Raw genomic sequence first — 11,355 nt, forward strand, 5'->3', positions numbered from 1 at the left:
ACTGTGTATATATGCATAAAACGTAAAATTTCAATTCACAATAATTTTTTTTTAGAATTTTGAAAATTTCTTCTGCATTTTATGAATTAGTTTTTCATTAATTCATTTCTTCCCATAAATTTTATGAATAATATTCTTTTTAAATAGAAAATGTCTGCCTTTTATGAAAGGATAATTTGATATACAAAATTCTGAATTTAAAAAAGCAAAATCTGTGTAGGTACTTATTACTATCATCTTCAGAGCAGGGGAGAAACACCAATTATAAAACCAACTAGCCCGCTTTAATATGGGATTTAAAAAAAAAATTTTTTTTTTAACCTTTGCTTTTTTTTATAAATGATATGTGTCAGTAGAGAACATTTTTTTTTATAGTTATCATAGAAAAAGAAGTACAGTAGACTCCCGATTATCCGCGGGCGGGTTATCCGCGGTGCGGATTATCCGCGCCTGCCGCACAAAGTTGTTGTTTTTTTTTTTTTGGCTGATTTTTTCAAAAAGGTGCAGTTTTACAGTTATACTTTTGTAATTACATAATACATTACAGTATTAAAACAGTACATATGTATTAATTTTTCTGTATATCCTTGACGCATCTCGTAAATACTAAGCACTTTTCTGTTTTCATTAACAAAATGCATTTTAGGTTAGCTTTGAATGATATTCTAAAATATTAAGCGTTAGTTAAACATTTCCTGCTGTTTATTTTACGTTTTATTGTGCATAAAACGATTTTTCAAAGTTGGAATGGCTGTTTTCTCTTTTGCTATACCCGTTTTTGGAGCTTTTCGGATTATCTGCGATTTTTGTTATCCGCGGCGGCCGCGCCACCCAATTCCGCGGATAATCGGGAGTGTACTGTAGTACAACAATTCAAGTGAACTGATGCTTATAATCAGTTCATCAACATCTGAATTACAAAATAAGAAATTTTTATTTCAATCCTTCTAATGTTAAGCTTTGTTTACTCGAGACGCCGCTTCAGTTATAAAAATATTTTGTGACTCCATTTAAAAATAAATTTTTTTCTGCACATCCAGTCGTATTTATAAATGCGTAAACATAACAAGAAATAAAATATTCAATCATTATACACTGGGGAAAAATTAGTTGAATGCTTTTATTTATAAAATTTATAAATCAAGACAGTTTTAAGTATTGATTTTGTGTAGTAATATTAAAAAATTTGTTAGAAACCACTCTGCGGTTAATTCTTTAACTCTGACACATTTCTACGGAAAAATTTTAAGCCAATATTTTTTTCATAGACAACTTATTTAAGGTATCATAAATAAAATCTCTAAAGTCTCCAGCATTCTGCTGTACGCTTCCCACTGTGATGTCATCAAAATACAGTGATTAGGCCAAATTTGTCTTTTAAATTTGTTTATTTATAACATCGCAGTCGGACAAAACACACAGCATAAAAACATTCACAACATATGAACAACTGGAAATTCATACATTACAATATTTGTAAATCCATTCTCACGACCATAATTTTAATCCACAAGATAGAACACCGTCACAAGGCATCAATGGCTTTTACTTTCAACATCACGTAGCACAACACCACGCTGACTCCCTCCGAAAAAAAAACCTCCGTCTGCCAAACGTACTACCCGTATGATGTCATCATATTTTTGATCTACACCAATATGGTGCTGACATCTATCTTCTGGCAATTTCCGGGTCAAATTCTTTACACCACGTTTTGGATAAGGGCAAAAATTCCATCTTAGTAATCTGGGCTCAGATCAGTGACCTGGTGAATTTACAGAGGAAGAAAAAAAATGTATGACTAAAATTTCCTTGCCTTATTCATTTTAATTAGGATCCATTATGACTATCCCAAGTTTTGCCCCTATGTGAGATGAGAAAAGTAAAGTGGAATGATGTTTTCTTTTTCAGTCTTCCAGAATCGAAGGCGACACATTCAACCTTAAGAATAATTTATATACAAGTTGTTGAGCATAAAAGTCAGCTTAAAATGATTAGCAACTTCATATATTTTTCTGAAAAAGTTTAAATACTAACTTTTATTTAAAATTCCGATGTTTTTCCAGTTATAAAAAAAAAAAAATCATATTTCTTCCGAAAAATGATTCATGCTGTTCAAGAAGAAATCTAAACAAAGGTGGCATGCAAAAATATTTATTTTAATAAACATACACGTATGTTGGTGCACAAATACCAGAGTGCTGGTGATGCATGAAAGGAAGAGAAGGAATGTGGAGAGGGTGTTCCAGGTTTTACTACTGATCGGATAAGGTTTCTTTAAAAATAAACTTTTGACTGAAATCTTTTTCCGAAGAAACGCTTATTTTTGAGTTGATGAACTGAATAGTATTAATGTGATCCCATTTACTACCAAGGTCAAGGGCGGTCTTCCGTACAGGCGCAAAGATAGGATTAGACTGAAGGTGTTGAAGATTCTGCGGGGCCTCAAAATCTACTGGATATACGTCCAGTAAATTTGAGAATTCTTAATGCTAAACTAAAGGCAAATTTGTGACAACACAGCCTTGTTCCAAAGATAATCCCTCCCTAATGTACAATTTTCTCCAATTTCTTTTTCTTATAAAAAATAAATGAATGAATGTAAACAGCGAACCAAAGGATAGGGAAAATAAACCCTTGTAGGAAATATAGTGTAGGGTAAGTAATAAATTGTTCTGCTGGTCACAGAGAACCATATGCGTGTCTTTTATTCAGAACGATATAAACAGAAGGCAATAACATCCTGGGGAGATACATCGATTCTACCAGTTCATGACGGTTTGCTTAGCGTTTACACAGGTTACTCATTTGCGAAGCAGTTTGTATTGCGATACTCGGTTGAGGAGAAAAATTCATACAGTCCCGCTGTTCAAATTGGAAGAGATTGAACATGTGTAATAAGAATAAATCATGAGGGCTTATGTTCACCTCTCAAATTTTTGAGTAAAACTTTTGCAGATACATGCTGTCTGAAACTCCGTTGGTGGATTGCTCAATATATTAAAACGTAGCATAGAAGAGAACTGATGTCTCACCGATTGATAAAAGAATGAGCTATGAAGAAGTTAAAATGAAGATGATGCATTTTCACTGTTGAGGAATTTTGGCAGACGCAAAGAAATTCGAAAGTAGCCTTTTGTACTCTCTGAGACAGTAATGTGTTCGATTTCCTTCTATAAAAGTTTACCAACACAACATAAAAGTATCTACATGCATATTTATATGTAGAAAATTGGAAAGTTAAATATGTAATTCCAGCTATCTTTGTAGATGTTTATCACTCGAGAATTTTCAATCAATTTATGCTTCTTATTATTAAAACTCGTTTCGTCTAAAAAGTCTTCAATCAAGTGGAAATTCTATTCTGCAGTTGCTTCGTTCAATGTAAAAATGCGAAGTGAACAAAATTACAATACGGATGATCTTTTTTAGTAAATGAAATTAAACATTCATCAGAAACAGCTTGAGCTAAAATTACATTTACGATCAAATAATACCTATTGTAAAAAAATAGACTAGATAAATCTTTTTCTTCGATGCGGCAGAAGGAACTAGTAAAACTTTCTTAATTAGATTGATTCTGACAGTAATGCCATTCCAAAATGATACAGCTTTAGCTTTTGTGCCTAAAATGTCTGCGACACTGCTACCAGAAGTCGGAGGGACTACTGGTTGAAAGAACTACTCATTCCACTATGAAATTGCCATTAAACATGCAATTCATTAAAACTCCCAAGTGCCACATTTCCAAAGCAGTTGGCATTGGAAAATTATTGCAAAAATTCAAACTTATTATTTGGGATAATGCACAATGGGGCATAAACATTCGCTCGAGGGTCTTCATCGATTATTACAAGCTTTGTGTAGAAACATCAGACCATTTGGGAACGCATTAATATTGCTTGTAGGAAATTTCACGCAAATATTGTCTGTTATTCCTTGATTGTCACCAGCGGATGAAATAAATGCTTGCCTGAAATACTTTGGTTTATGGTGACGCATAAAGACGTTGTAATTAACAATAAATATACTTGTCCAGCTGCAAAACTTTTGATTACCTGAGATGTTCTCATATCAATTGCCAGAAATTGGGAATGGAATAGTGCCAGTTGATCTGACATCAGGATGAATTTCATCGCCACATAACTTCTGCATTTTAGTAACATCAAAAGAATTGGTTGAAAAAGTATTTCTCACTATTCAAACCAATTACAAGAATCATGACTGGCTGAATGAATGAGCTATTTTTGCGATCAAAAACAAATATATTTATGAGCTTAACAATATTATTTAATTTAACATTTAAATCGAGGCAATCAAATACTAGTCCATTGATCCTATTATGGAAGCATATGAATTTAATTCATTTGGCCTGCTAAGGGTGCCATTGCAGGTATTAGAACTGAAAATCATCACGCTAATTATCATGTTCCGATGATATCAACAAAACAAAGCTCTACAATGGCCGTGGCTTGCAGTAAAAACAATTAATAAGCAACGTTGTAAAGAAGCAACGACCTTTCAATGGTGATGATGTCATCATTCTTCGCATTCTTGAGATTTCAACAAATATGCATTTTCATATTAAGTAATTGAAATTTTCAATTCAAATGGAATTTCCAACCACTATCAACAATGCTCTGAACTAATCTTTAGAATTGTACGGTTTAGATCTAGGCATCGATTCTTCTCACATGGGCTATTATATGTCGAGTGCTCAAGAGTTGGCAAACCAGACAATCATTATAGGTGCACAGACAAAGGAACAGCAAAAAAAATACTGTATACACACAAGCATTGTAAAATTAATCATATTTGAAACAAGCGCTTTCTCTTTTCTTTCTTTGCAATTTAAACCAGACTGAGCAGCAGCAACGCGTGGCTGGGTACAGCTAGAAATAAATAAAAATGAAATCGATATTATCATTATAATGTTTTTTTAATTCTTCTATATTTGCCAAGTTCTAATATTCTTCTATATTTGCTACTACACAGACTTTTTCTTGCGAGTGTAGATATTTTGAAATGCAACTATCATAGCGCAAAATCCAACTAGAATAAATGTCCCAGAGAATCTTTACAGGCATAGACGACAGAACATGAACAGGTGAGAACGCAACTCAAATCATGTTCCTACATTTTAAATATCCATTTTAATTATCTGAGCAAAGCTATCTCGAAGTAAAAGTTACAATTTCTCGCAACGAGAAGAAAATAAGCTAGTTGTTTATTTTCTAAAACAATTTTAGTTATTACTGAATTGAAAAAAGTTTAATTTTATAATCTTTTGAGTTCATATTTTGTCTCAGATGGTTAAAATATAGCTGTTTTAAACGTATTTTGTAGATAAGCAGACCTACACTATATTGTAGTCGAGCAAATCTAATTTCTCGCCAGAGAAAAGTAATAAACACATCAGTGATTAATTAATACTTCGGCAAATATATCGGCCGAATAAGAAAATATAATAATAAACATGTCAGTATATAACTTTTATTTCGTATTGTAAAGATAAAATAAAAAATAAAAAACAAACAATATACAAAATACAAAAGAAAAAATAAAATACCCCGGTGTTTAATTCTTTAGTGTATTCTTGATTTCAGGAGGAACTAGAATTTATTGTAAACTTTGTGAGATACATTTCAAAATTAATATATTGTACCATGCTTCGGGGTTCGTGTGGATTGAGAGTCGATAAAACAGTCTCTTGAATATCATAAGACTTTTATTCGCAAAAAGTTCTAGAAATTGCAGGAAATTTCACTGACACGAGTCACAATTATATCGCTCCAATTCTGCTAATATATAGCAAAAGCTTCCAAGAGGAGAGGTCTCAAATACCTCAGACAGATAACAGCTTCTATGCTCTGAACTCGCATTCAAACCTGAACGTTTTCACTACTACTCACACTATGCTGGGCGGCTGTATTTATACCAGACTTGGCGTGGAGATCTCGGAGTTTCGCCAAGGTTCTGGAAGCTTCTAGGCTATCTCGTTTAATAATGGTCCTAGAGCTTCGGTGATGGAACCTTCCAGAAATATCCATTTCTCGCCAAATCAAGTCAAAATTACTGGAAATCCCACCTTTAACGTAAAATACGCGTAAGTTTCTCGATTCTTCGCCAAAATCCGAGTACTTCAGATATGTCTGAGATATTTCAAGACAAATACAAGCAATATTTACAGATTTGTAACATTGCCCCCTCCTCAAAGACTGCACGTCCAGGGCAGTACAATCCCTGAGTAAGAGGCTTTTACTTACAGGAAGACAAAATTCGCACAACAAACAAATATAAAATAACAAATACTCAAAATCCCATACAGCGCAATAATTTCAAAATACGTGAGCAAATACAAAAATAAATTACAATACTAAAACAGCAAAATTAAGAAATTAGAAAAGACAAATGATTTACACTATTTACAAAATGATTAGTGACTATGGTCTGAACTTAAAGGATCTTAATCGCCTTGGCCAAGGTAAGGGGCTAGCTATTTTGAGTGTGGTGATTTCTGTATCCGTACCACGACGTCATTCAGTCTTTTAAGGACTGTGTAAGGACCTTCCCAGTTGGTTTGCAGCTTCGGAGAAAGTCCTTTGCGACGTTTCGGATTCCAGAACCACACTTGGTCTCCTTCGTGGAAGTCGTGTCCTGTTGATCTTGCGTCATATCGGGTCTTCATCTTCTCTGAAGCCATGCCGATTTTTTCCCTGGCCAGATCATGCATCTCCTCCATCCGTGTCTGGAGTTTCTCGACGTACTCTTCAGGCGCCAAGGGAGCATTTGGAGGCCGGCTGAATAGTAGATCTGCAGGCAGACGAAAATCACGTCCGAAGAGCATCTGGGATGGGGGATAGCCGGTAGTCTTGTGAACGGCATTTCTGTAGGCAAGTAGGAAAAGAAGAAATTTCTTGTCCCAGTCCTGTTGATTGCTGGATACCAGGAGTGAGAGGCTGTTCAGGATGGTCCAATTGAACCTCTCTAGCTGCTGTTTGACTGAGGATGTAGAGCTGTTGTACGAGTTTTGTCGATGCCGAGTATCTCACACAGTCTCCTGCAAACTGCAGAATTGAAGTTTCTTCTTCGATCGAAGTGCAGTTATAGAGGAACTCCGTATCTTGAGATCCAGTGTTGAACTAAAATCTCTGCAACAGTCGGAGCTTCTTGATCGGGAATGGAATAACTTCAGGTCATTTAGTGAAGTAATCCATGACAGCCAGGATGTTGTTGTTGCCATCTGATGACCAGGGAAGAGGACCCAGGATATCAAAAGCTATTCGTTCGAAAGGTGCTCCCACATTATACAACTGCAGTCTTCCTTTAGTGCGTTTTCTCGGACCCTTACGTGCAGCACATGGATCACATGTGCGACACCACTTCTCCACGTCATTTCGCACATTGTTCCAGTAGAAGCGCTCTCGAACTTTTTGTAAGGTCTTCATAACACCAAAATGACCTCCAGTTGGACTGCCATGGAGTTCCTTAAGGACTGTCTATACTCTTGCCTTTGGGAGTATTAATTGCCACCTGAATCCTTTTCCGTCGTCAGACTCCCATTTGCGATACAGCACACCATTTCTCAGATGGAGAGAATCCCAAAGAGCCCAGTAACGCTTCGTTGTAGGATGGAAAGATCCGATGTCTTGCCAGCTGGGCTTTCCGTCTGATGACTCTTTAAATCAATGATTACTTTTATTTCAGGATCAGCTAGTCGACCTTTCCAGACGCTCTCGTCACTGCATAGATTTGATTCTGATGTTGATGGAGTCGTAACTAGGCGAATTACAGGATCTATTATGCCAAATTTCTTTTCAACCCTAGAGCAGTATTTGCAGTTCTCCGAACAGGGTCTTCTCGAAAGAGCATCTGCGTTTCCATGTGCTGATCCTTTTCTGTGGCGAATTTCCATGTCATATTCCTGTAATCTTTGTTCCCACCTGGCTATTTGACCTTCTGGATTTTTAAAATTCAGTAGCCAGGTTAACTCTTTAACATCCAAGCACTTTTCAAGCGGCACTCCCTTTAACATCCAGACTTTCTCAGCGTGTCTCTAGAAGACATGGACGCTTCCTAGCTGAGAGGCAGTTCCCCCTTCCCCCCGCACTCTGGAGTAATCAAGTTGTCGACTGCTCTACCTTGAATAATTGCCTTGCGGTTTTAGACAACGAGATTCATTTTCCATCAACTTAAAAGTTTTATTCTAATGTATTTATATTTTTTAGTGTGAAGTGTTTCGCTCATCATCTTTGTGGGGTATTTTTTTTTTTACAAAAAATTTGAAATTTATTCTATAATTTAGAAAATAAGCTTTTTTTTTGGTAAGTTTTATGTTAGACTTCCAAACCATTTAAATAAAAACTGGCTTTACTAGCAATTTCAAAAACATCTTTATGTTTCATCTAATTTTCAATAGACTTTTACATTTTTTTTTTTTTTTTGCCAAAATTAAATAATATGCCATATATTACCATATAAAAATTTTTTACATAGTAATTTAGAACATACATTGTGCGTATATCAATGCAATTAGTACATTTTTTTACATAGTATAGATGTCAATGCAATTAGACGAGATAGATTAGATAGACGAGATAATGTTTTAAATCTTCATTTAATACCGAAATAAAAACAATCGTTGAATAAAAAAAATGTTATTACTCTTTTTGAAAGATGTTTCGAAAATAATACGTTCTTTCAACGCTCAGCTAAGATTTTTTTATTGTCTTTAGCATTCTTTTTTTTTTTTAAGTATAAACGATTATTTGCATTGAGTTTTTAAATATAAAATATTATTTTGCATTTTCGATAATGATACTAAGAGAAAAATTTTAGAACTTTAATTAAATTTTTAAAGAAGTTTCACAATTTTTCCCAAAACCTTTTTCATTCTTGCTTTTACATTAAATCTCATCTCATTAATCTCATCTCTCATTATCTTATCGAATCATTATCTTATCATTATCTCTCATCTCTTATCGAATTGTTTCGATAGATGATATAACATTTTTAAAACTTCATTTAATACTGAAATACAAAAATTTATGAAATAAAATTCGGGGAAAAAATTACTCAGCGAAATATATTTCGCAAATACAGTCCTTCAGTTTTCGGCCTGAACATTTCACTAAATCATTACATTCTTCATAAACTAAATATGAAGATTTGACACATTTAAAATTACATTCATCATAAATATTACTTTTTTTAGTATGAACTGTCATGCTGAATTTTTTAAGCTGAATTCTGATTTTAAAATGTTATGTGAAGTTTTTTATAGTATTGTTAAGACAAGATAAATTTTTGAAAGAAAGTTTAATATTCAATTTCCACAAATTTACGCATGAGGGAATCATTTGAAAATTTGATAATATGTACATTATATAAAATTTTTTGACTTCTTATCCCTATCGCTCTCGTTCATCTGACCCTCGTTAGTTTCATCTCCTGCTTCTTTGCTTAGAATAAACGAGAGATCAGCTCAAGTGTCATTTTTTGGCCAACCATCATCTTCGCTGATAGATCACTGTCACTTTCATCAAAAGCAAGTAAAATTGCTTTAATTTCTTCTTCAGTGTGTTCACGATTTCTTTTACTCATAATGAAGAAATAATAAGCGTTTCAATACAAAAATTACTCTGATAATCCAAAAACCCGATTCACCGTACATAAAATAACGAGTAGAAATTCACAACTGAAGAGAAATTTTCAGAATGGCATTCGAAAAAGGAACTCAGTATTTATATAACTTATCTCACTCTGTAAAGGGGGCGATAAAGAATACCTTCAGTCTTTTTTTTGGGGGGGGGGAGGTCTTGTAATTCTATTTTGGAAGCGGTAGTTTACTCGGCCTCAGAAATTCCGACAGTCCTTTGATGACAGAATAAGACGCTTGGAGTGTAAAACGACTTCCATCTACAGTAACAAGAGTCGCTACACATTTTGTGAGAAAACTGCGATGTGAATAGGCCGCAGTGACAATGCAATAGCTTGACTTTATATCATTACAATAGTCTTAATACTGAAAAGAGCTTCTGATGCTTATCCGAAAAATAAACAACTTGTCGGTATCCTTATATATCATTCATCGTTAACAGAGCACTTCAGTGGAAATTTTCTTATAAATGGCCATAAAATCTTTCAAATTTTGAGCTAACAACACATGAAAATGGAAACTAAAACCCCTTCAAAATATAGGGTGTTCATTAATTATTGTCGGGGTTTCCGTACCTCATAACTTTCGAATAAAAAATATTACGCAAAAACCGATTACATATTCGTAAATTACAACTCAAAGAATTTTATTAATGATATTAAAATGTAAAGCTTGCGCAATTTGCACTTTGTAGGCATTCAGTTGAAGGCGGTTATGGAGAATGTTCCATATCCTCGTATGTGCTCGGTCTTCCCGCTCCCTTTCGGTGTAGAACGCTACCAGTTTCCTGAAATTATGTTAACCAGCGTCTGATAGAATTATCCGAAGGATGATCTTTCTTGTACGTGGTTCTGAAGCGACGTTGAGTAGTTATGACTGATTTAGTTTCGAAAAACCACAATACACACATTGCTTTTTCTTGCACGGTCGCCATTTTTATTTATGACGTCATAATTACCCAGACTGCAAATTCGCTAAGATCGCATTGTTGCCACGTAAAATTCTTTGAGTTGTAATTTACTAATACGTAATCGGTTTTTGTGTAATATTTTTTATTTGAAAGTTATGAGGTACGGAAACCCCGACAATAATTAATGAACACCCTATACAATATATCCGCCAACAGCCTGTTTAGTGAATTCCTCCTCAACCCCTACCGCCTAAAGGCACAGGGGAAACTACTGTGAAAAAGCCGCGATTGTCGAAGATAACGAGGACCTCCTGGAGTGTTAAGTAGAGTTGCCGCTTTTAATACCCATCTCCCATAAAACGGCTAGCAGATGCCCCAAACCGACCCACGTGGAAGTTATAGGGTAAATTCTCAAACCGCCCGGCTGGAATCGAGAGGGTTTTAATGAAGCATGATCTGTACGGAGCAGAAACCTTCGACCGTATAGGTAAGGGTAGAAGTTCTCTACGGCTTTTACGATAGCAAGAAGTTCCTTCCAGGTCACACAATAATTTCTTTCCTGTCTGGACAGACATTTACTGAAATAGGCGATGACACGCTCCTGTCCATCTATTTCTTGGGACAACACAGCTCCGATGCTTTCAAGGCTTACATCCGTATCCAGAATAAATTGTTTTCCAATTTCAGGATATGCCAGGACTGGAGCAGATGTTAAGGCGTCTTTGAGCTTGTTGAAGGCGTTATCACACTCGTGCGCCCAGATGAATTTCTCTTTCGCTTCAGTCAG

This window comes from Argiope bruennichi, chromosome X2, assembly GCF_947563725.1.
Source record: "Argiope bruennichi chromosome X2, qqArgBrue1.1, whole genome shotgun sequence".
Taxonomy (NCBI): domain Eukaryota; kingdom Metazoa; phylum Arthropoda; class Arachnida; order Araneae; family Araneidae; genus Argiope; species Argiope bruennichi.